Source organism: Thermobia domestica, chromosome 6 (assembly GCF_964235325.1).
Source record: "Thermobia domestica chromosome 6, izTheDome1.hap1.1, whole genome shotgun sequence".
Lineage (NCBI taxonomy): Eukaryota > Metazoa > Arthropoda > Insecta > Zygentoma > Lepismatidae > Thermobia > Thermobia domestica.
In genome coordinates this window covers 97,867,050-97,891,614 of record NC_137459.1, presented here as the reverse complement: position 1 = coordinate 97,891,614, position 24,565 = coordinate 97,867,050, and the positions used below count along the sequence as shown (strand labels likewise).

At 35.3% G+C, this 24,565-nt stretch overlaps 1 protein-coding gene across 3 annotated transcripts in view; it reads right to left on the bottom strand.

Moving 5' to 3' along the window:
* Nucleotides 1-24,565, bottom strand: part of LOC145688115 (solute carrier family 41 member 1) — a 227,352-nt gene that overhangs the window by 105,330 nt on the left and 97,457 nt on the right. Inside the window, exon 1 of one of the 3 annotated variants that reach the window (XM_081761872.1) lies at nt 16,461-16,613. The exons of the other annotated variants lie outside the window; for them this stretch is intronic. The gene's annotated coding sequence lies outside the window, so the exon portion shown is untranslated. Of the gene's footprint in view, nt 1-16,460; nt 16,614-24,565 lie in introns of those variants that run through there. 3 annotated transcript variants of the gene reach the window in all.

Genomic DNA, 24,565 nt, shown 5'->3' with positions numbered 1-24,565 from the left:
TTCAGTTTCGATAAAACTCGCTCACAGGTCGCCTGAGAGGATGGAATGGTTATTATGAATTTAAGAACTGTATATAAATTACCAGATAATCCAGACTGTTACGAGAGTTCATACAAAATTGGAAATTCACAGGACAGACATTCGAAACATTTCTTTTTAGTACCACAGTGAGTTTCACCCTTCTTCTCTTTATCTTTAGATTCCTCTTCAGATGTCACACTTTCGTTTGAATCATCATCTCCATTACTTGTACTTCTCATAACATCTTCTATTTCGTATGGATCTTGCTTTTTACGAAAATCTGGATTGGAATTGCAATCCTGAATTGCAAACTGTTTTAATACTAACAACAACTTGCTTCTATTCACTTTTGCTAGGTGAGAAGTAGTTTAGAAACAATCATTAGGAAAGTTTTCCATCCCCATTGAAACTATATTCTCGTATTTTTTTCTGATCCAACCAGGAACAAACCATCAGTAAGGTGTTGTCGGATATAAATCGTTCTCCTATACTTTTACTCGCACAATCGAGAATGTGAAAGTAGATTGTTCAGTATTTCCGTTCGTGCGACAGACTTCTAACCTTGTCAGAAGATTGATCACAAGACATTTTCTTCATCTTGGGAATTCTTTTTCGGGAAAATCATCTCCATTCCTAAAATAAGTGTTGATATCTTTAACACTTGTCATGCAATTTTCTAAAATTTTTGTAACTCTTTCTTCTAATTTCGTCTAACAATGTATCTACCGAATTCCAGGCCTTTTCATAATCTAAAGACTTACTTTGTGGACACAGGATAAGTAACTGAAAGCATTTTTAGCACGACTACAGCTAAAAACGAACTTTCGAATTCGTACTATTATCCAAGAATAGTAGAACGCGCTCTAATTTTGTTTTGCAATCAAAATCGCCTATTGTCACATTTGACATAACAAATAAAATGGTGCATTCGAGATGCAACTCGAACATAATGTAAATCAATTATGGATGATAGAATTTTGTGTTTGTTCCGCCACCTAGTAGCACCTATGTTTCTTAATCGATGTAGCTTTGCCCACCAAGAATGATGTTTCTTTGTGTGTTTCTCCCATACGATCATTCTCTTGTACGAACTGCTTTAAAAGGCAAGCAGATTCTTCCACGAGTCCGAATCAATGTTCTGCTTTGAAGCACTTTACATAAGAATCTGTACAACTAAATTTAGAATGTCTCATGCAGTACGCATGTATGATCTCTGGGTTTTTCTTCTTCAGATGTGCTTGTAGACCGTTGCATTATCTCTTCATATTACTGTCTCCATCAAAAGATCATGTAACCATATTTGAAGAGATATATTGAACTTTCAAAGTGCTGATTTTAATTGTTAAATAAAACTTCGCCAGAAGTATCCTTTGCTATAATTAAATCAAGAAGTTTTTCATGCATATTTTCTGAATGATACAACGAAGAGAAACAGCTACTTGGTCCATCACCACTATACCTTGAGTAGTATCTATCATAACACTATATGCTATGCCGTCTTTTAATTATTTTATAATCATATTTTGCCCTAAGGATCCTATTATTCTTATCATTTTATTCATGAAAGCAACCGCGCATATCGGCCAACCCCAACCAATAGGAATGATTCACAAACTTCAAAGAAACAAACGCCGAGGAAAGCAACGCATATTTTTTTTATCTTAAGATCGAGTAAAACAGTAAATAAGCTGTCTTAAACCAAATCGAATTAACTGCATTTTCCTGCTAAGGGAAATTCGGCCTTATGGAAACTGACACGAGCTGCTCCCAAAAACAAATATACATAAAAATGGTTTAGTATTGTATACAGGTAATAATAGTAATAATTACACTCAATAATACCTATTATTATTTGAGCTGCGTGAAACCAGTGAGCACTACTAGATTTTCGTCAATTTCAGAGTTTAAGCATGAAATCTTTTTTTTTTTTTTTTTTTTTTTTTTTGCATATTTCACACTGGACATTATGCCACAACAAAGCGTTGAAATTGACGCAACAATTACGTGGAACCAATTTCCCAAGGACAGCAATTCATGTCAAATAATCATTGTTTGCATAAGGGCCAGTTTCCCACAGCACGAAAGAAAAGTTAGTTCGATCTGGCTTCAGATAGCTCATATTCTCTTCTTGCCACTGACTAATCTCAACTCCAGAAATTAGGGACAGTTCGTAAGTGGGGAAAGAAAACACACGTTATCCTGAATGAAGATAAAATAGTGTTTGTTTTCTTCTTTTTATGGAATTTATCATGCACTTTTATTAAAAATGGGAATAAATTAACCTCCGTAGTTTCGACCAATTCCAACTCCAAGCATTTTGCATTATTATTATTATTATTATTATTATTATTATTACAAAAGTTAAACTTGAAAATCGTTGAATTCCCACATTATGTATATGTAAAAATTTCCAACTTAAATTTGAATGTACTACCTTTTACCCATTTATTCTTCACCAATCTCAACCTCCAAGTTTCTTTAATGTTTTTTTTTTTTTTCATATAATTATTTCTAACTGAATTGCGCAAGCCAATATACAATACAATCACGAGAAAGTAAGAAAGAAACAAAAGAACCGTGACCTTCCGAGAGTACTACGGGTAATCTTGGCACCCAACAATGTTTTCACGAAAGAACTAAACCTTTTTTCATTCAAGGGTCAGTAAATACTTCCGGTCAGTTGACGATGTCGTGTGTGAAGCTATCAAATAAATACAGAGATACAAACGGACGGAAATTGTCTTCAGTAGCGTTTCAGGCAACACCATTTTAGTCTGGAACTAATTATATTTTCAAGGAATTTACATTGTTTTCTGGTGCTCTGTTATAAAATTTGCTACAATAAATTTACTGTTTTGGAGTGACAAAAATCAGTTTATCTACATACCAAAATTTGGTATCGAAAATTTTGATTCTTGGGTATTACTTTTTCAATCTCTGTCTTTGGAAAGGAATTCGAGAAAATATCCGTGAATATGCTCAGGTGATATGGTCAACTTGATATTAAAACTAGAAAATATGCTGGAAGAATATGCGAAAGATAAGGAAAAAATCATTAAGAAATGAGGTCTGCAAACGGACCGTATCACGAAGCTTCCGTTACCCTATCTTATGTGGTGCAGTTTATGTTTCGCTTTGATCAAGTTGTGGTGCACAACACACAGGAAACTTCAGTCACGCACAGATTGCTTATCTCCGCACTTATCATTAACAAGTTGTTGCATAAAATTCTTATTTTAAATAGTTTATTGCGTTCGTTTCTCTTGATTGAAAGGTGATTACAACAACAACAACAACAAAAGGCATTGGAAATTTTGTCAAGGCCAGGAAATGAGTCTTCTTGCTCATATAGATGTATAGCCTTCTTAAAATTACCGACCACCCACTTCTCTTTTAAATGTGAGAAGTTCATGGTTCGATCTCATGCCATGCGAGTTTGTGATGGACAACATAGTGTCCGTGGTTTTCTAGAGATCCTCCCGTTTCCTCCCACAGTCTCACTATACCAAGTCTTTTAAGACTCATGCACTGTCATAAATAATCATTTCCTTTAACCTATAAGGCATAATATTGAGACATCAAACTAAAAAATTTAATTCGTCTGTATTAAAGATCGCATTTTCACAATAGCACTTACGACAATTTTAGTATTATACTGAAAATGATGATCCTACATATATATTCAAATCTATTTAATTTACTCCTAATTATGGATTAAAGTAAAATTGTTTTTAAAGAGAGATGTATATCTGGAAAGCCGTCATAATCATAATCATCATCATCATTACGTAATATCATTAGTAAGCCACTACTTAGGAATTTACAAGTTTCCGTGTTCTGCTAATCTCTTCGTTTTGACGTAAGAATAATCCTCTTTAATGAAGTCCAACAATGTGATATTTTTCTTCCCTCTTCTGTTTATGTTGTATCATACTTTCTTTTACGTCTCAATAATATAATTTCTTCGCAAATAATGACTTAATCAGTTTCTCATCCTCTTTCAAAACCACTGGTAGCGTTTGCCTTGTCTCCTCATTTTTTAAAACAACTCATTCGTTTTACGTTCCATCTAGCAAATTATCGACTTTACGTTTCATCTGCTACCAGTCGTTTAACTTTAGTCTTTCTTAATGTCCATGTTTCCGCTCCGTAAACTACTGTACAATACTCGACACGAAATATGTGATGGATCATTTCCGTAACTCTTTATTCAACAGGCCACAAAATACGATTTTCTTCCTCCAAAAGGTTTATCTTGTCATTCCTACATCTGCTTTTATTTCTCATTATATTTTCACTACCTATCTAAATAGAATTAAACATATGTTCCAATTTATACCCACTAAATTTCTCAATTAATACAGATTCCTTTCCTTTTAACATTTATTCTGATGGTACGTTTTTGCACTTTCCACAAACTTTGTAACATTATGCTAACTTCAATTTCAGATTCCGTTATGCTTTGGTGTTAGCAGTGATGACGCTAGAATGGGGATGGGGAAGGAATTGGCGCCTCTCTAATGGCTACGTCTATCCCCGGCTTCCTCCCAGACGTGTTGTAATGTAGCTCAAATAACATAAAATTGTCATTTTGGTATACAAAACATGGTTGTCCCCTCCCCAAAAATGTATCTGCCCCTCTGATTGTCCCCCAAAATAATTATATCTGGCATCGTCATTGTGTGTCAGAGTTATCATCTCTGTCTCTTCTACTACACTGTGTATATCCTTCTTAACTATTTATTTTATATAAATATTGAATTTCGTTACTGAATGGAAACACCTTTCCTTAAAATACAAATTTCTTTGTAATTTATTCTCCTGTTCTACCTTATTTTGTTAATTCAGTTTATTTAATCCATCTATTCCATCCCAATCTTCTTCAGCATCACCAGGAACATATACTGGTACATTTGAATAAAATATTACTTTTAACCAATAAACATTATACAGGGTTTTAATGAACTATGCCGACAAAGTTTAAGAGGTGGTTCCTCACATTAAAATAAAAGAAAACATTCATATGGACCTATACCGAAAAGTGCATAGTTTCAGAGCAAGGGCTGTCCAAAATTGTGAAAAAGCCAAATTTCAAAGGGTACTATTTCGAATTCGAGAGATTGTAAATGGTGGTCCTTATCAGCGTAAAGGAACCCAGGCATACACAATCCAAAGGTGCAAATTTAATCAATTGTCAATAAGTGTATAGGATATTCCCTACAGGGTGTAATTCTCAGATATGTTCTCAATAGAGTTTTCAGATATACCCTGATTTCAGGAAGGGTCCAAAGTAGGCAGGAGGTAAACCTTGACAACAATGGACATCGAATGCTTCGGAGGAAAGTCGGAAGTGTTAGAAACCGGCAGCTCCATGTTTCTTTGTGTTCAGAATAACGTGTGATGATAAGGATTTCGTCATGGTACATTTCACGTCTTCATCACTTATAAGCGTGAAAGAAAAACATCGCACCATGCGTTTTCCCGAGTACAAGAGACCGTGCCGCTGACGATCATTAACACTTCCGACATGGCGCTAAAGGATTTTGTGTTCACTGCTATCAAGGCTTATCGTTTGCCTACTTTAAACCAATCATAAAGTCAGAGCATATCTAAAAATTCGGTTGATGGCATGTCTGGGAAATTCATCCTGTATGGAATACTTTGTACACCCATTGAACATTAATGAAATATGAATTTTCAGATTGCGTATGCGTGACTTCCTTTACACGGATAAGAATCATCATCCACAGTCTCTCGAATTTGAAATAACGCCTCTTGAAACTTGTTTTTTTCACGATTTTGGACAGCCCTAGCTCTGAAACTATGCACTTTTTGCCATAGGTCCATATGAACTTTTTCTCTTATTTTTATGTGAGGAATTACCTCTTAAAGTTTGTTGGTATAGTTCATTAACACCCTATATATTCTTCTTTTCCTGTATATAAAACTTCCTTCTATTAATTTGTAACTAGTATTTCTGTGAACTATAGAACCGAACGAGAGATTATTTTCCTTCCTTTTTATCTTTTTAGGTTGAAGATTTTCACCATTTTATCCTTGACTAATATTAGTCTCAACCAATAAGTCATTTCTAAGATTTATGTTTATTTTTTTAACGAATGAATAGCTTAACCTGCGCTGTTTTCTAAGCGCATCGTTCTGTTATGACCATGAATCTCCTTGCCACTGTGCATGCCTTTTTACTCACACAAGTAAAGGATAGGAAACTGGCACAGGAAGTGAATTGCTATGTATAGATATTGAAGTGAGTTTGTAGCAAATTTGTAGAAGTAATACGATATTAACTGGAAATATTTTTTCTAATAAATCTATATCCGTCCCAGTACGCCCCATTCCGTCTCTTCAGGCCTTGAAGTTGCCAGCATGCAATAGGTTTTGCCATTCGGATTTAAGCAAAGCGCCTGCAATGTCCGTTGACCCGCCATACGGAACTTCTCTACTGGTTGTCTAACACCGTAATTTCGGCCTGCAACAATGTCAATATTACTAGCTGAACCCGCACTCTCTACACAGCGCATCATTCGCATATGAGCATAAGTCTCCTTCTCATTCCTCACAACATATGTACATGTCCCTTTACAGACACAAGTGAAAGACGTCTTGATTTTTAAAAAAATCGGCAAGGGGTATCATAAAAGGGAGATTTTTTCGATTATTTTTTCTCAATATCTCGCACCGTTTGCAAGATTTGAACCTACTTCCGGTTGGAGTTTCTAATTCATGTATGACCAGTGTTTTCTTTCTTCTTGCATGCAGTATGTAATAAGCAAATACGTTACATACATAATTAATTATAATGTAAGTTATATATGGTATTCATTGGGCAAAACACTCCAAAAATATAGATTCATCTTAGACTGGAGAAAAGGTTATCCTTTTTCAGTATTATTTGGTCATGAAACAAACGCCTGAGACATATTCAACCCGTATATACAACAATATGGTGTTGTAATGCATAATGTGTAGGATATGCTACTTTAGTTTTTTTTTAAATTTCAACACTTACAGTGTACCCGTAAAAATGTAATAAAGAAATAATGGCCATGCTTTTTAGATTTTCTATTAGAACTGGACAATCTATGCAAAATTTGCAATCGGTTTGTGAAAGCGTCATCTTTCTAGAGCCTGTAATTTTCGAGATCTTATTGTCGAAAGGACTGGCCAGAAACATATAGTTTAAAAGAACTCCAAAGATGCAGCACAATTCATTTGCATTGATTTTGGAGAAGGCTTATTAAAATACAAAGGCTTTGAACAATAGCTTTAAAACATAAACTTTATAAAAAAAAGATGTATTTAAATAATAATTTATTTAATGTACACATACTTTAAAATATTGTCTTTGTTAAACTCGAAATAAAAAATAACGTATGTCAAAGGTTTGAAATCCAAAGTTAGAGGTTGGAGTTTTTATAGCTTTTGTAGCATTTTAATAGATAGATACCCTAAAACATGGTTTTAAATTTGGAATAATAATTCCTCATTTAGAAGTCTCAAACAAAGAAGACTCCTGTTTCATTAAAATCCTTCAATTTTTTGAGAAAGTTATCGTTAGGAAAGTTATCGTTAGGACTCCTCAAAAGTGTAAATTCAACATTAATATCAATTGTAAACACACACGCATACTATGCTTCTTTAAAATTTATTAGTTCTTCTACAAAATTTACAGAAAAAAATATTGATTAAAAGAAGATAAGAATCCACCCTTTCATTCTTGACCGATTTCAACTCCAAACAACGAATATGATTGATAATCTCAAATGAAAGTATGCGGTACACTGGGATGAGTGTCCTTTCCTTGCTTTAGATAGACATGCATAGCGTACAAAAGATAAGTTTAATAGGATTTTAGATAGCAAAATAGGAAACAGGTTCACAAGAAGATGAAGTATTTATTGCTCGGATTATCTCTTTTCTATAAGTATTTATTATTGGTGGGTACCGCCGATGTGTTGATTTGTGGGACTGATAGAATGTCAAGATAAGTGAATTTAATTCCACTTACTTGTAAATTAGGCCCTAATAAAGAAGGTAGCATTTGCGTTTCGACCACGGCCGTGGCCCTGCGTAGCCGGGTTCGATTCCTGGTGGGGCCCTCAGTTGAAAACGTGTAAAACGCTTTCTCAGGCTAGCCATCCTGAATGAGGTTTTCCTGGGTTATCCTTATTCACACCAGGCAAATGGCGGAATGGTACCTAACTTATAGGTCCTAGGCTGCTTCCTTCCTTCCCGAATCCTTTCTTCCTTCCCTTTCTCCGGATAGTGTGCTCGTCGAGGGACGTCATCCCTTAAAAACTTGACGGGCTAACATGGCCTTAGAGCCCAAAGCCAGGAAATCTAAATCCTAGATTTAAATCCTTTGATCACGCCAGAAACTGAGTTAACAGGAAATAACACGTTTCAATGAATATATATAAAACCGTAAATTTGAAAATCGTAGAAATTGATCCCTTTGATTGTAGATTTTGATTCGATTTGATTTGATTTCAGTTGATTTGATTTGATTTGATTCAGCGTACCTTTTAGCTTCGATTCCATATGAGACGTGGATCTACAGCTTAATGTAGGATCCGAACCACCCCAGCTGAGAAACAAACCCGGGCCTCCGATGCCAAAGGCTCGTACGCTAACCGATTAGCCACAATTGTGCTCTCATCTATTGTAGATATCTGTCGATATCTTCTGTTATAATTTTAGCCATATTTCATACATAGACGTTTCACAATAACTGTAGGTTAACATAATTTAGTTTAAGAAATTGGAGCGAGAAACTTTAATGCCGTTGTCCTTATATTTTATTGCAAAAGTTATAGCAGAAAATTTTCATATTATTTTAAATATGGGAGAAAACTTCCAAATCTTACCAATTAAATCATCTTATTCTTGATAGGTTTCAACGTCAAATAATATGCTTATATTATAAGACTGTAGGTAAACTCGTGCCAAGTTTAAAATATGGTAACTTTTACGAAAGTGACTGTGAAACATACACATGCACGATAAGTTGAGCTGTAGAAAATCACATATTCTCACTTCGATAAAATAATAAGTATTTTGTACCCTTTTCCTCTTAAACATAACCTGCTTTAGCAGAGTTTACTTTTTATGGCGTTTGGTTAGCCGAAACTTCTTTACATTGACCAGTCAAAACATTATGATCACTTGGGTCAAGAAATCACAAAAGTACTCCGGTGGACTTGGGATGTTCTGCAATTCAGGTCTTCAACAGCGAAGAAAGGACTATCTCACACAATTGGTGAAGAGTTGGTTCTTCCAGCTGTCAAAGTGATGATTCGCCTAATATTTGAAAAAAAAATATCAAACGAGTTATCTTCAATTTCATTATCTAACAATACCATCAAAAGAAGAATCGAAGAAATGGCTGGAAATGTACAGGGCATGTTAATAGCACGAGTAATGTCCAGTGAATATTTCACTTTGCAACTGGACTAAAGTAAGGACGTTTCTGATAAACCAAATCTATTAGATTTTGTCAGATATGAACGCGACAGTACCATACAAGAAGACCTTTTGTTCTGTAAACAGCTTCAGCTTCACACAACGGCAGAAGCTATGTTCGAAATTCTTAACATAGAACGGCCACGTTGTGTTGGCATAGCACAGACGGTGCTTGAGCAATGGCTGTCAAACATAAAGAACATTCAATCGGTTGCTCCCTTAGCGAAAAGGACCCATTGTAGTATCCAGAGAGAAGCGTTAGCTTCACGTGATATGCCATACAAAATGAAAAGTATTTTAGACGATGCAGTGAAAATTGTGAATTATATAACGTCTCGTCCTCTTAACTCTCGATTATTCAATGCACTGTGAAATGAAATGGGGAGTGATCAACAATACCTCTTGCTATATTCCGAAATTCGATGGTTATCTTGTGGAAGAGTCTTGACTCGTCTTTTCGACCTCCGCGATGAAGTAAGGTTCTTTCTCTTAGACTCCAAATTTGAGTTGAGTTGCCGTCTGAAAGATTTCACTTGGCTCTCAATTCTAGCATACATGTAAGATATTTTCAGTTTTCTAAACTCCCTAAATACAAGCCTTCAAAGCAAAAGTGTTACAATATTTATGGCTCAAGAGAAGATTGAAGCAACAATCAAGAAACTAAACGTTTGGTCCCGCCGCTAGACAAAAAAAGAATACGATTATTTCTCTTCCCTTAGCGATTTCTTGTCAACAGCTGAAGAAGCTCTTCCTTCTGATGTTATGAACAAGAAACAACATTTAGAAACCATGGCCTTAAAAAATTCAGGGAGTATTTCCCATTAACCCTTCTAGAATTTTTGGTAACTTTTGTAACCATGGCGTAGTATCGTCTTTGACCGCTTATTTAGGCTAGGGAAATGGGCTAAGGGAAAGGGAAATGGGAATATGGATTAGAAGCTAAGGGAAATGAATGAATCAGTATAGGGAGTGATTATGAAAGAATTGGTTTGACTTTGAATGAAGATGTTGGAGGAAACAGCAGAACCACGAGAAAAAAAACACGTACACATTATTGTCCACCACAAATTCACATGGTCTGGGACTAAACTAGGGACCTCTCGCACCAGAAATGAGTGTTCATCACTGACTTACTTTGCATCGAGAAGGTTAGTATCAACGGGAGGGAGACTCATAATGCTCGAGAATCTCTAGCCATTCTACAGGAAAACCTTCTCTTCCCATGCCCATCCTATTCCCCCGACCTTACACCACGTAATGCATACTTGTAGAGAATCTTGAGGGAGAGTATGTTCAACTGTGAAAACAAGCCAAAAATTGTGCCTGCATTAAGCGAGAAAACCCTCTCTTTTTGCAGGGGTCTTCGAGACCTTCGTTCAAGGATGTGTTTAACAAATTGCGTGAATGATATAAACATTGCTTTAAGCGCTTACATTACGCGTGTTGTGGTTAATCAATAAGGTAAAAGTATGTATGTTAGGAAAAATAGTTTAAAAGTTCATAGCTCCACTACTATGGGAAAATGAAATGAAATCTTTGAGTTTTACGTCCCACGGTTATGCCGGTTAGGCTAAAGGAGACGGTGATGATGAGTAATGAATGAAATGGTGGAATGAAGAAAGTGGGAGGAAACGGGAGTACCCCAAGAAAACCCACGCACACGGTGTTTGTCCACCACAAAGTTCACTTGGCCGTAGCTGGGATCGAACCCGGGACCCCAAGCACCAGAGGTGAACGCTCTACGACTGAGTCACCGCGGCCCCCTCCCACTACTATGGGATCTATCGTAGTCGGGTCACGACATCACTGAGGAACTGCTATGTGAACTATCCTAATTTCCATGTTAAAGAACGTTCCAGCACTTGCACACCAATTTTTAGAGAGGTAGGTGGAGAGTGATCAAGTACTACCAAACAATCTCTCTAAAAATGATTGTGCTAGTACCGGAGGTTCTGAAAGATGGATATTTGGATAGTTCACATACCAGTTCCTCAGTGATGTCTTGACCCGACTACGATAGGTCCAATAGTAGTGGAGCTATGAACTTTTAAAGTTCACTTATTTTACGTTTGAGGCACGCTATAACTCCGAAACTATCCACTTTCGAGCACAGGTCCATATGAACTTTGTTTCTTATTTTAGCCATTTATTCCGAAGTTGGGCGTTCGCTTTCGCCAGGTTTCTTCGCTGTTATCTCCTTTCCATATTTTCTGCAATTTGTTATTAGGTTCATTAATCCGTGCTCTTCACAAATTTTTAAAAGATTTTGCTCGTTATCAACGTATTGCTTCATAAATGTTAAAACTGTTAGTTCATTGTCCTTGTACATTCGCCATGTTGATAACATAAATGCTCGTTTCTTTCCCACAATGCAACTGTTCAGTTACCTTGCGCCAAGTAGTTCCCTCCGCTCGCCGTATAGTCCCACGTTTATAACCGCTTATATATAACAAATAAACAGATTTTTCGAGACTCTTATATATTATCAAGCACACAAACGATCAAATTATCCATATCTTTCCTGTAAATTTTAAAAATTTTGCTGCAAACGGACGCCCAACTTTGGAACTTAACTCTTATTTTGATGTGAGGAATCTGTTCCCAAAATATTGTGACACATTTATGTATTCCTTGTATGGCAAGGGAATGTTCGTCTTAACATTTCTGCACACATATATTTTAGCGTATATTGTACTTTTAAAACCCAAAGAATCAACATAAATCTACACCGCAATTGTCATTAAGTCCCCGCGAATTGTTTTTGTAACGGCCAAGTCCTTAATTGAAGGAGCGTTAGCAAAGCTTTTACCATTCGACTGAATTGGATTTGTGCCTGTCCGCCTGTTCAGCGATAACTTCTGTAAACTTCACCCGATTATAACGAAATTTGGTATATGCTTTCCTTCAATATGCAGAAATAACCCTATTGTTTGGAATTGTAATCCATCAAGGCAGTATAAGGGGGTAAAAAAGGGATTAAATTACCCAACATTGCAATTTAACACATGTGCATGCAAGACAATTTTCCAATATAAACAAAGTAAATTTATTCGATTATGACAAATCTTAGTATATATTTTATTTATGACATTCTAATTATTCCCACAGTTTTTGGTTAAAATCTGCTAAGAATAAAAGGGTGTTTCCCTCCCTCGGCTTAATTTTTTTTTTAAGTATGTCTCTCGATGAGTTTTTTTTTTTTTTTAAATAGTGTTCGATTTTGGCGTAATATGTCCTACATTTTTTCGAGGTAAAGAATAAAGTAGTGGATTTGCCTCTCTCTCTCGATTTTTTAAAAGTTTCACGGTAACTTATATAAAACTCTTCGGTTTTGGTACAATATTATGTATATTTTCGCTGACTTTCCCCATAATCCATAGTGCCTCGGAGTAAAATCAGTAAGAATGAACGCTAAATTTATCCCTTTAATTTGGTATGAATTACTTTTCCTTCTTTCCAATTAAGAAGAAATGTGACCCCATCGTAAAAATAAAAAGCAAAAATACACTTTCATGGAATATGGTACGTCAACGTGTTTTTCGAAGTTTCACAATCTTCGAAACTCTCACTACTTGGAAGTTAAACTTTCAGTTAACTCTCACTTACTTGGATTTAAAATCAGTCGTGAACAAATGAGTGATATTCTTCCCTCCTCCAAGTTATATATATATATATATATATATATATATATATATATATGCTCTATGATAACTTTCATAAATATTATTCTAAATGAAATCTTTCAGTTGAACGTCCCACGACTATGCTCTTTAGGCTAAGAGAAACAGATGATTAAAATAAATGAACGATGATAGAAGAATTAGTGGAATAACGATGTAGGAGGAAATGGAGGAAACCCACGGACACGATGTTGTTCATCACGAACTTACTTGGCCGGGGTTCGAACCAGGGACCCCACGCAACACAAGTAAGCTATCTACCATTGTGTCATCGTTCTCCTTTAAATATTATTCAATTTTGACTCTACAACATGATGTATGTGTTTGTTGAAGTTTTCACATAATCCTCACCTATGCAGTTGAGGTCAATCAAATTTGAGGACTCACTTAATCCTCCTGAAGATTTAAATAAAAATTCTTTGATAACTTTCGGCTATTTTTTCCTGAGAATTCCCAATCTTGTTAATTGCTTCCAGTTGAAATGGGCAAATAATGAGGAAGCGCATTCTTCCTAATCTTATACATCTTCCTGAACATTTATTAAACACACTCATATTTTTTATAAAACAATGTGTGTTTAGTCTGAGAGTTGAGACTTGCTCCTATAGCTTGGGGTTGAAATTAGTGAGAGGGAGGACCACTCGCATCAACAAAGCACAGTATTGTTAGTTGTAATAAAAACCGAATTTAAGGAGTTTCATATTATTGTAAGAAAAGGTTCAAATTAATTTACTAATATACGCAATGTGTTATTTAGACGATACATGGAGTTGTGTGAATAACAAGTTGTAAGTATAGAGTAATTAATATAAAAGAAGAAAAAACCAACGGATTTAGTCCATTAGCAGTAGGTAACATGACCTATCTTTTAAGATACGAACACATCAATCGCCTTGTTATATTGAGGAGAAACTCTGGAAAACCTACCGTGAAGACGACCAGGTACGGGATTCAAATCCAGAGCATACCAGGTGTGAAGCGAAAATACTTGTCCTTCACCTAACCTAACATGCAGTAATAAATTAAATAATAGCCTCTCAAACTATCAGTCAACCTCCTTATATGGTCTACACTGCATTATATGGAGATAGTTTGTTCCTCAAAATAACAAGGTACATTGTCGCAAAATTTATCGAAGCTCGGAAAGTAGAACGGGAGTTTATTTTAAGAAGCATGTCTTAAAAGCATTTTACAGTACCTTAAGTTATTTATTTGTACCCATATATATATATTACTGTATTACCTGATGTGAATGGAATGAAATGAAATCTTTAAGTTTTACGTTCCACTGTTATGCCGGATAGGCTAAAGAAGACGGTGATGATGAGAAATGAATGAATTGGTGGAATGAAGAAAGTTTAAGGAAACGAGAGAACCGTGAGAAGTCCCACGTACACGGTCTTTGTTCATTACAAAGCTCACTTGGTGCGAGCTGGGATCGAACCAAGGACCTCATACACCAGAGGTGAAAGCTCTGCCACTGAGTTGATGTGAATGCTGCCTCTTAGGTTAACTTTTAAACATACTGATATGTCAGTGGCATGCATCATAGATATAAACAACGATACTACTTATTTACGACTACAATCAGAGGAATGATCAAAATGTTATTTATATATGAGCAAAATCTATCTCTCATGCTGCCTCTCGGTTATATCCTTTTAAACTGGGTGACCCAATGATAAAATGCAAATGAAGGAATAATGGCGAAAAATAATAGAATGAGAATGTGAAAGGATACGAAATCAAGATCACAGGGTTTGTTCATCACAGAGCTAATTTCCTGTGACCTAAGTCCAAACTTGCAAAACCTTCGCTCCAGAGTGCTGTGCTCCACGAAGTAGAAGTTTGATTTAACAATTATACCATTACGGGCTGGTGAATTCGATTAGTAATTTAGCCTCTGCGCCCATATACCCCTACCCTATATTAAATTATTTATGTCTAATAGTTTGGTTATGCTATGACAGGAAAGCAAATTATAAAGTCAGTAAAAACCTTCCACCCCTTTACTTCACTTGGAGTCCATTAAAAAATCAACCGTACTTAGTATTGTCCTGAAAAAAATGTTCACGTACTTCAAAAGCATAAACTCAACAGTTATCTCGTTGGAATTTAATGTATTTCTTCAAGACTGAAGCTCTCAAGTAGTCAAGCGGTTACCTCTTTTCTTTTGTGTACAAATTACCTTTCGCTGATATTAAGACTCGGAAATGGTTCGGTAGCGGAAATTAGTGTAGAAATATGCATCTTTCTTTTGCTTTCTTTTTGACACACTGACGCTATGAGCAATCAGCTGGAGAACAAAGTGATTGTATGAGCACACATTGTGTTTTATTACCCAAGCACGTGACGTGGTATTGTCTATTATTATTGAGAAGTATGAACAGGGAAAAAACAATGGCTTTGTGAGAAAATATATATATATATATATATATATATATATATATATATATATATATATATATATATATATATATAAGGACAATTATGAATAGAAGTAGCATGTTACACTGACTATAAATTTCAGCATCCAATTATTGCCCATCTGTCAGTAAAAGAATGAGATAGAATTTCGTGTTCTACTGGGATTTTCTCAGTATTGGAAAATACTGGTTCAAAACCTTCAATATAAACTTGATTTATGTCCTAATATTCTACTTGGAAAGGGTGAGGTAACATGGGGAAGAGTCTCTCAAACAAGTGGTTGCTTAAAACCTCTTAACACGCAACTGTTAGACGCGAAATAAATTAAATTCGAAATAGCGATTGATTTCAATAAAATATAATTCTTTGTACGAGAACAGATTTATTAAACGACATTTTTTTAATTTTTTTTAATTAAAATTTGATCTAAATGGCAATTTATTAATTAGAAGTAAAGGAGTACTGAATTACAATTCTGTTACAAAAGAAGAGCGAGAGAGAGAAAGAAAGAAAAGAAAGAAAAGGAAAAATAAATATAATTTAATAGTGTCATGTTGTATTTCCGAAGAACAATTTTAATTTTGTAATAAAAATACGTTTTCTCAGTTTTCAAAATAACTTCACGAGGGGAAAGTTGATTCGGAAAAGTATTAACTGCAATCTCTAATTAAAGTGACAATTGTTATTTTTCATTGATGTCAATTACTCTACTAACAAAATGGGATTACGGGTAGTATATTAATTGGTTTTTAATGTCCTATGATAAGGACATATATTTGTAAAGAAATATTGAATTTTGGGGGGGTCTTTATTTTCTTTACTTGTTATTGCAAATTGTTTGGGTCCACTTACCGTCAATCACGTTGCAAAAAAGTTTGAAAGATGATTTCTTACATCCAGCACCGATCGTGGAACACTACACAACTTGAGGCACTTAATGTCTACTATCAACTGTCTAGTTTTGCTCATGCGCAAATGCCAAACCTTCCCATGGTTGTGTAAGGTACTCCCGACCTTGGTTTTGTTCGAACTCAAACGTCAACAATCATTTGCGAGAGGGATTTCTCACGCATCTAACCATAAGAACTAATCAACAATGTGTAGGAGTAAATAGCTTCCAATTCATTCGGTTAATTAGAAGAATTTCTCCATTCATCGAAATCCTTCCGTTCATCTCGAGAAGATCAAGCTACTCGTGCCAATGACCTACCTGCATCACTCTCCAATACAAAACTTCAATCATAACGAGGAGTGGAACAAGTGAAATGCATCATATTCTCGTCAGCGACTTAATATATGACGCAAGAATTGTTTGTTTTTAGTCCTATGAATGTCGTTATGCGTGTTCTTTAAATTTGCACTTCAGTCACGATAGTTACCGCGATCTCAGTGCGGTTGCCAGGTCCAAAAGGGGGAAAGATCTGAGAGAATATTGAATATAATATGTAACATTTCCGCCTCTACAAATGTTATTGTTGGTTGCATTTATGCTTGACCTAATTGACAGCTCAAACGCAATCAAATGTATTACGTACAGTAAAATGTCTGCAAAACGGAACTCATCCCAAGTCCCAAGTGAAAGAGTTTTAGGTCCCTATATCAACTTTAGCTTATTAAAAGAATGTCTTATCCAATGAGAAAAATATTGCCTAATCGAATTTCACAAACAAAATTCGCGTCAGTAGACCCAGTTGCTTCTTAATATGAAGATAATGTCTAATAACAATAGCAGTAGTTATATCTTAAGAAATATTCGAAATCATTACCTGGAATTCAGAGTAAATATGTTTTGCTCTTCAGAACCTCGATTGTCTACAGAGTAAGTTACTACTACATATACCATTTCACTTCTCACGAGATCAAGAACTCAGTAAATCTATAGTCTCACATAAGTTTATATACAAACGTATAGAGTGAACAGGAATTTCCCTTACATCCGTGTCGCAATAGCCGTTACGAATTTCCATATAATACCGGAAAGAAATGTGGAGGCGAGCTTGCACAAGACGATCATTTACGCTTTTATATATTAGAATATATGAAGATTTCTTTGTAATTAATTGGACAATGTGTAACACAGGCAAAGTATCTGAGGATAAATGGTGAGTGTGATGATTGGAAAATAGTCTCTGTATAATGGTTTAGAAAAAAGTCTCTTAAAGGCTTCGAAATAAGGACAAAATAACATAGCGTCAATTTCCACAGAAAAGAAGTCATAAGAAGAGTAAGAAGAGTAACTGCTCGCTTTGATTATCGATTATGATCAAATAGTAATGTAACACAAAGTATTATTGTTCGGAAACTGTATAGTTCAAGTGCAAGATCACTTTCTCATAGGCAATTTGAACAAAATTTAATCCCCTCTTATAGTATTTATATTGATATTCCTCAAGCAATCAAGGAGAAATTACATTTAATTACAATCGGTTACTGCAACGAAAAACTTTTACTACTTACACATACACACATGATCTCGATAATTCATTGAGTAACAATCGTAGCATATCTGTTCATAGCACATCTTATGTTTCGGCATAGCATGATTTCTTTGTTCGAAGTTCTTTAAAAAGCAGAAACTAACTAGAGTTCAAGGTTACATTCGCGCATTGCTTGACAGAGATTTCTCTGTATATTCCCAGTAACATCTTTTCATACACAGATACTTGAACACAAATTTCAAAACTTACGTCACGTCTTCCTTATGTTAGTGGTAAGGAAATCTAAGTTATTGACCTTCAAGGTAGTTTTCAGACATAAGAAAATTTATTTCTTTCGCAAAGCTGACACTGTAATCGCTATACACGAATTATATCTACTGACAGAACGATGCAATTACATACAGTACACATAGTGTTAAGTAAAATGCCAGAGCTCAAAGATCGTAAATAATAAAATGCTATTGCAGTGCAGTGTTATTTACTGATTCTTTTCAGTTCGTAAAGAACACAGTGAACACACACAAAATACAATTTCCAAGTAACTTTGATTAGCCCTATTATTTTTTTTAAATGTTCAGTTTTTTTACTAACTTTTTCCTACTATATTTAATATTATTAAGTTTAAACCTCCAAAGCTTCAAAGTTACAAAACTAATATCAATTTAGGACGCAGAAAGAAAGGCATACAACAGATAAATAATGTTATATCAGGTAGTCTAAAAAGTTTGAGCCTTTTATGCACGAGATGGCGTTAGTGCCTCAAATCTCATGATATGCAGGGTGCTTCAAAACAACACCGACAACGTTTGGGAGGTGATTCCTGACACCAAGATAAGACAAAATATATAGACCACCTGGGTGCACAAATGCTTCCTTTCGGAGTTATTGACGGCTGAAAACATGCTAACATTCACTTTAAAGTTCCATAGCTCCAATACTATGAGCCCTACCGTAGTCGGGTCAAGATTTCTCTTACTAGCTAACATGTGCGCTATCCAAAAATACACGTTTCAGAATCCTAAGATACTCACGCAATAATTTTTATAGAGGGAGTTTGGCTACGTTCATATAAGTTGAAGTACTCACAAACTATTTCTATAAAACTTGTTGCGGAAGTACCACAGGATTCTGAAACCTGGATATTTGGATAGGGCACATACTAGTTCCTAAGTGAAGTCTTGATCCGACTACGGTAGTTCCTACAATGTTGGAGCTACGAACCTTTAGCATTCACTTTTTCTCATGTTTTCGGCAGCCTATAACTCCGAAAAGATGTGCACCCAGCTTGGTCTATACTTTTTGTCTTATCTTGGTATCAGGAATCAGCTCCCAAACGTTGTCGGTGTTATTTTGAAACAAATTGTATATATAGTTGCAGCAGGTCAGGCCTACCATAATTTTATAACTGATAGTTAAAGTTAGTAGATGTGCAAAAATTGTTGAAATTCTTATAATCAGACGTAAGGCATTGCATCGTAAAGATAAGTGAGCTTTCCGCAAAACCGCCATATTTTTTTTCAATTTTTATTATATGAAGGCACAAACGCTGCGCAAGCCCGTGAAGAAATTTATGCTGTTTATGGGCAAGATGCGTTATCAAAAGCAACAACCAAATTATAATTCAGGTGCTTTCGTTCTTCAAATTTTGATGACAAAGATACTTATCGTAGGGAAAGGGGCCAATCACAGCAATAATATCAAAGTGGATGATATTATGGCAAAAGTCTAGTAAGACCGGGATGGAAGCAGTCATGACATAGCCCATGACCCAAAGATCCATGTGAGACCATTTGGAGAAAGTTGGCTACAAAAAAAAAAAAAAAAAAAAAAAAAGCCATCTGAGCCTACGTTTGGGTGTCATATGATCTAACTCAAGAAACATTTACTAAAACTATTTTTTATAAGTGAATTTCTACTAAAATGCAAAGAGTTCGAGACGTTTCTGAAGCAGTTGATTACGAGTGATAAAAAGTGGATAATGTTCGAGGACAATGTGCGAAAGAATCATAGTCGAAGCAAGGAGAAGCTCCGTAGCCTGTGGAGAAACTCACAGAGACGTCCCGGAAGATTATGCTGTTCGTTTGATGGGATTGGGAGGGCATCGTGCATCATGAGCTGCTGCCCAAGGTAGAACAATAGATTCAAACCTGTACTGTTCATAATTAGTGCGAGTGCACTTAGTAATTCAAAAGAAGGAACCGGAACCGGTCAACGGAAAGGATGACGTATATCACTTTCACAACGCCAGACCGCATATATCTTTAACGACCTGTCAGAAATTGAAAGAACTTGACTGACAAATTTTAATGCGTTCACCGTGTAACACGAACCTGCCACCGTCAGATTATTATTTGTTTCAGTCTACAAAATACTTTGGATGGTATTAAGTTAGTTTCAAATTAGGTCTGTGAAAACTAGCCTACGTTACGTACAACATAGTTCTTTATTAACGGAATTATGGTGTTTTCGGAAAGATGGCAAAAGACAATCAAACAAAATTTCGCATACGTGGTATCATAAAGTTATTTTCAAATCACAATAAACGCATTCTCAATTTTGTCCTCCAAGGCTCAATACTTTTAGACAACCAGATATTACAAGACACATAGAGTTTATGAATGTATTCTTAGTTCAAACCACTGTTAAGAATCTGTCTTCTTCACATCATGGGAAGTGATAATGGCTCTTATCGGAGAAATTTTAATGGTTATGTGCAGCTTAGTATCCAGGTAATAAATGCATAATAATTAGGTTATTTTATAATAATAGTCAGGTGGCCAGTTGGTGTACCTATGATAGACACGTCTCCGATTCGATTCCTGGAGGAAGAACAGAAAATTTTAATTTCACAAGCATTCAGTTTCGTTATTCATCTGTTTCCTTTAGCCTCAGTGTCATAAGCAAGAGACGTTAAACTTAAAAAAAAAATCTTTTATACATAGCATAAGTCATTAAATTTCTTAATTAATTCATTCATTCCATTTCTATAATTTATCATCCATATAACTTTCTGAACTAAAGAGAAAAGAAACTAAAAATCATCATCCTCATTATGAAATCATATGAATGGACTAGAACCTCCTCGAAATATCGTTCGAGTGGTTCAATATTAGAACCTTTTTTTTTTAATGTGGACTATACTTTGTACCCAAATATCAAATGAAACGAATCAATTACTTGAAATAAGATCCATAACTATTCAAAATTAAATTTCCTGAATAAATACCATGAATTAAATGAGTAGAAAGATAATTTTAAATGAACGATTTTCTGGGAAATGCAGCGGAATAAAAAACCCACGGAAATCACAAACCCAATATCGAATCAGAGATGCGTCACACCAAAGATGAGCGGTCTATCAATGACCCACATTTTCTCTACACTCTTCTCTAAACGGTGGTTTTAATAGTATTTTAGTATTGAAATAGTGAAATGGTAGGTATAAGTCTGCAGGAGGTCTATTAGAGTAATATGAAGTAAAAATGTTATACAGTGCACAGATTTTAAAACCGACCCCGAGCATGACTCACGGAAACTTAACTTATACTCCTCTCCTCTCCATCCCTCCTCTCCTCTCCATCCCTCCTCTGATCTTCTTCCCTAACGCTTCGACAACTATTACCTTATTCCTCTCCAAAGGCAAGAATAAAACAACAAAGATACACAAAATACACAAACAAATTTTTAGTTGAAAGACGAACCGAATCCGGTTTTACAATGTATATACATACACACTGTGCAATACCGTCTATTCTGTAGATAATATGATACCACGAGGTTGTATAACAAATACATTTCCAGCTGGTCGATGTATGACGTCAGAGCAGGGACAAGGATGTAGAAAAGTGTTGGTTGTGTACGAATAGTAATGAATTTGCGAAAAGTACGCGTATACTATCGATGTTCTTGTTGATGCTACAAAATCAACGACTATACTATAGATGTTCTTGTTTAACTGCCATCACTGAATTTGTTTAACGTCGATCTGCTCTGCTTGTTCCTTATGTCTTGTCATCTCGTTTACTTAGAATTAGATAAACAATTAAGACGTCACAGACAGACTCTTGACAGCCCTCGACAAGCGTCTTCCCACGTGGTGAAAAGAGACAAGGGGCCACGTGCACGAGTACTCCACTATGATGAATCATACACTCATTCCTCGTTCAAAGTTAAGCTGCTTGGTACGTAGAGCCAAGACCCACTATCCCTCGCTCTTGCTACTGAAGGAGTAGTGTTATAGGGTAGCTCAGTGGTAGAGCTCTTACCTCTGGTGCGTGAAGTTCCTGGTTCGATCCCCGGACAAGTAAGTTTGTGGTGGACAACATGTGCTCGTGGGTTTTCCTCGGGGTACTCCCATTTTCCCACTTTCTCATTCCACCAATTCTTCTATCATCATTCACTTGCTTTAATCATCGTCGCTCTTAGCTTAAAGGGCATAATCGTGGGACGTTAAATCGAAATATTTCATTTTAGTAGTGTTATAAATAGTACAGAAATAAATAAGGGGTCCATCCAGAATCTTTCGTATTTATTCTAACATTATTAATTTTTAACGGTCTTCTTAAAGATTAAAGAAGTTTTTTTAACTTTTCCTTGGGGTTTTGAGGACTTGCCCAGTATTATCGGTTATAAATGTGGGCATGGTCACAGAGCATTGACATGAAAATGAACGGTAATAAAAGGTCAAATAAAAAGTATGTATCATCATGAGACTGTACTTCTGCTAATTTCCTCGTACCCAGTAGCTTATATAGACCCTAAATAAAGTCGAAATATCAAGTCGGAGAGAGAAGCACAAAGAAACTTAAAATAATGTTGTTTCACTCTGAAATACTTTTGTCTGGGTACTTAAATATTGTAGTTCTCTTCCATTACTATAGCGTCCTAGATTGGAGTAGGAAACCTAGGCACTTTACGGCAAATCTGGTTACGGCAGATATATATATATATATATATGTATATATATATATATATATATATATATATATATATATATATATATATATATATATATATATATATATATATTTCCGTGCACAAAGTACACAAGAAGCTTCTTTTCTAGTTGGCAACTGACAGTGAGAACAACACGAGGAGAACGTGTCATGAAAAATGTAATACAATGTTGACAGGCTTAGGTAATCAAGAAACTTCCTCATCATTACTCTAAGGGGAAGGAGAATGAACTAGTGAAGCACGTGTACGAGTATTGATGTTTCTTAATGAACTAAAGTCATTTCTAGAATGTCAAGTATAAATTGTCACATTTTCAAACAAATAATGCTACTGTTTTCTTCAATGATATGTTCAAATGTCAAATACACACATGGCATATATTTTAAATAATTCATATTTCGACTGAACGACTTTGAGATTCTTTAAGATAACTAATTTCTTAATAAATATATCCAATACTTGTTTCATACCCAATGTCAGTTTTCGCAATATAAATGGAGGAATCAAGTCCGCCATGTTTGTTCTGCAAATCCATTGAGTAGGAGTTACATAACCAAACAGATGAATCTCACAATATACAATTCACTCGAGAATTTAGTATGAATAGCCAGCAATCAAACCAGAAGGTGTGTACCTGTATTCTTCTGCAAGTTTTTCTTCTTTCTCTTTTAATCAACCGAACTTTTTAACAGCACGATTAACACTGAACGGAAGAGACCAATCTACGCTCTACTGATTCGGAACAAGTTTTGAGCAGACACAAAGTTTAAGGTCAAAACATTTAACTCGAAATATTGCCAATTTGCCATTGCCTTGTACCTCTTTGTTCCCTGAGAAGTAAGTTTCAAAAGGCTATATTTGTATATTGAAATAACGTTATTCCATTTCAACTAAAAATCCATCTATTTCATCCAAGTTATATTTTAATTATTAGCAATAAGCATCCATTTAATTCAGACCCTGGATGAAAAGAGTATACACCTGTCATTGCTCTTAATTCAGAATATCGAATAAAAGAAAAAAATACTCCATTCTCCGGTGTTTAACCTCTGCTGTTATGTAAGTCCGTCATGAGAGTTGCATATACAAAGCGTTTTTACCACAGAAACTTACATACGTTTACACACACATTCACCTCCAAATGCGATCTCCCCGAGCCAAAATCTCGGGGCTTCGTACAGAATTACATCTGGTGAAGTTCTATCTGTGTATCGAACTTGATGGCTCCAGGTCACTCCTTTCTATGCAAAATTCTGATGACACACAAACACACATTGTCTATATATTAAAATACTAGGTTTGTATGTTTGTCTCCAAAGAAAAGTTTATGTGTTTGTCTCCAGTCCTTTCGACAATGAGATCTCGAAAACCACAAGTGCTACAAACGTGCACGTTTTCGTTGGTCAATTCCAAATTTTGTGTAGATTGTCCAGTTCTAATTAAATATTTAAAAAATATGACCATTATTTCTTTATTGCATTTTTAAGGGTACACTGAAAGTGTTGATTTTTATTTAAGTAAAGGGTGATATAGTACGAGTTATATATTCCAACACCACATAGT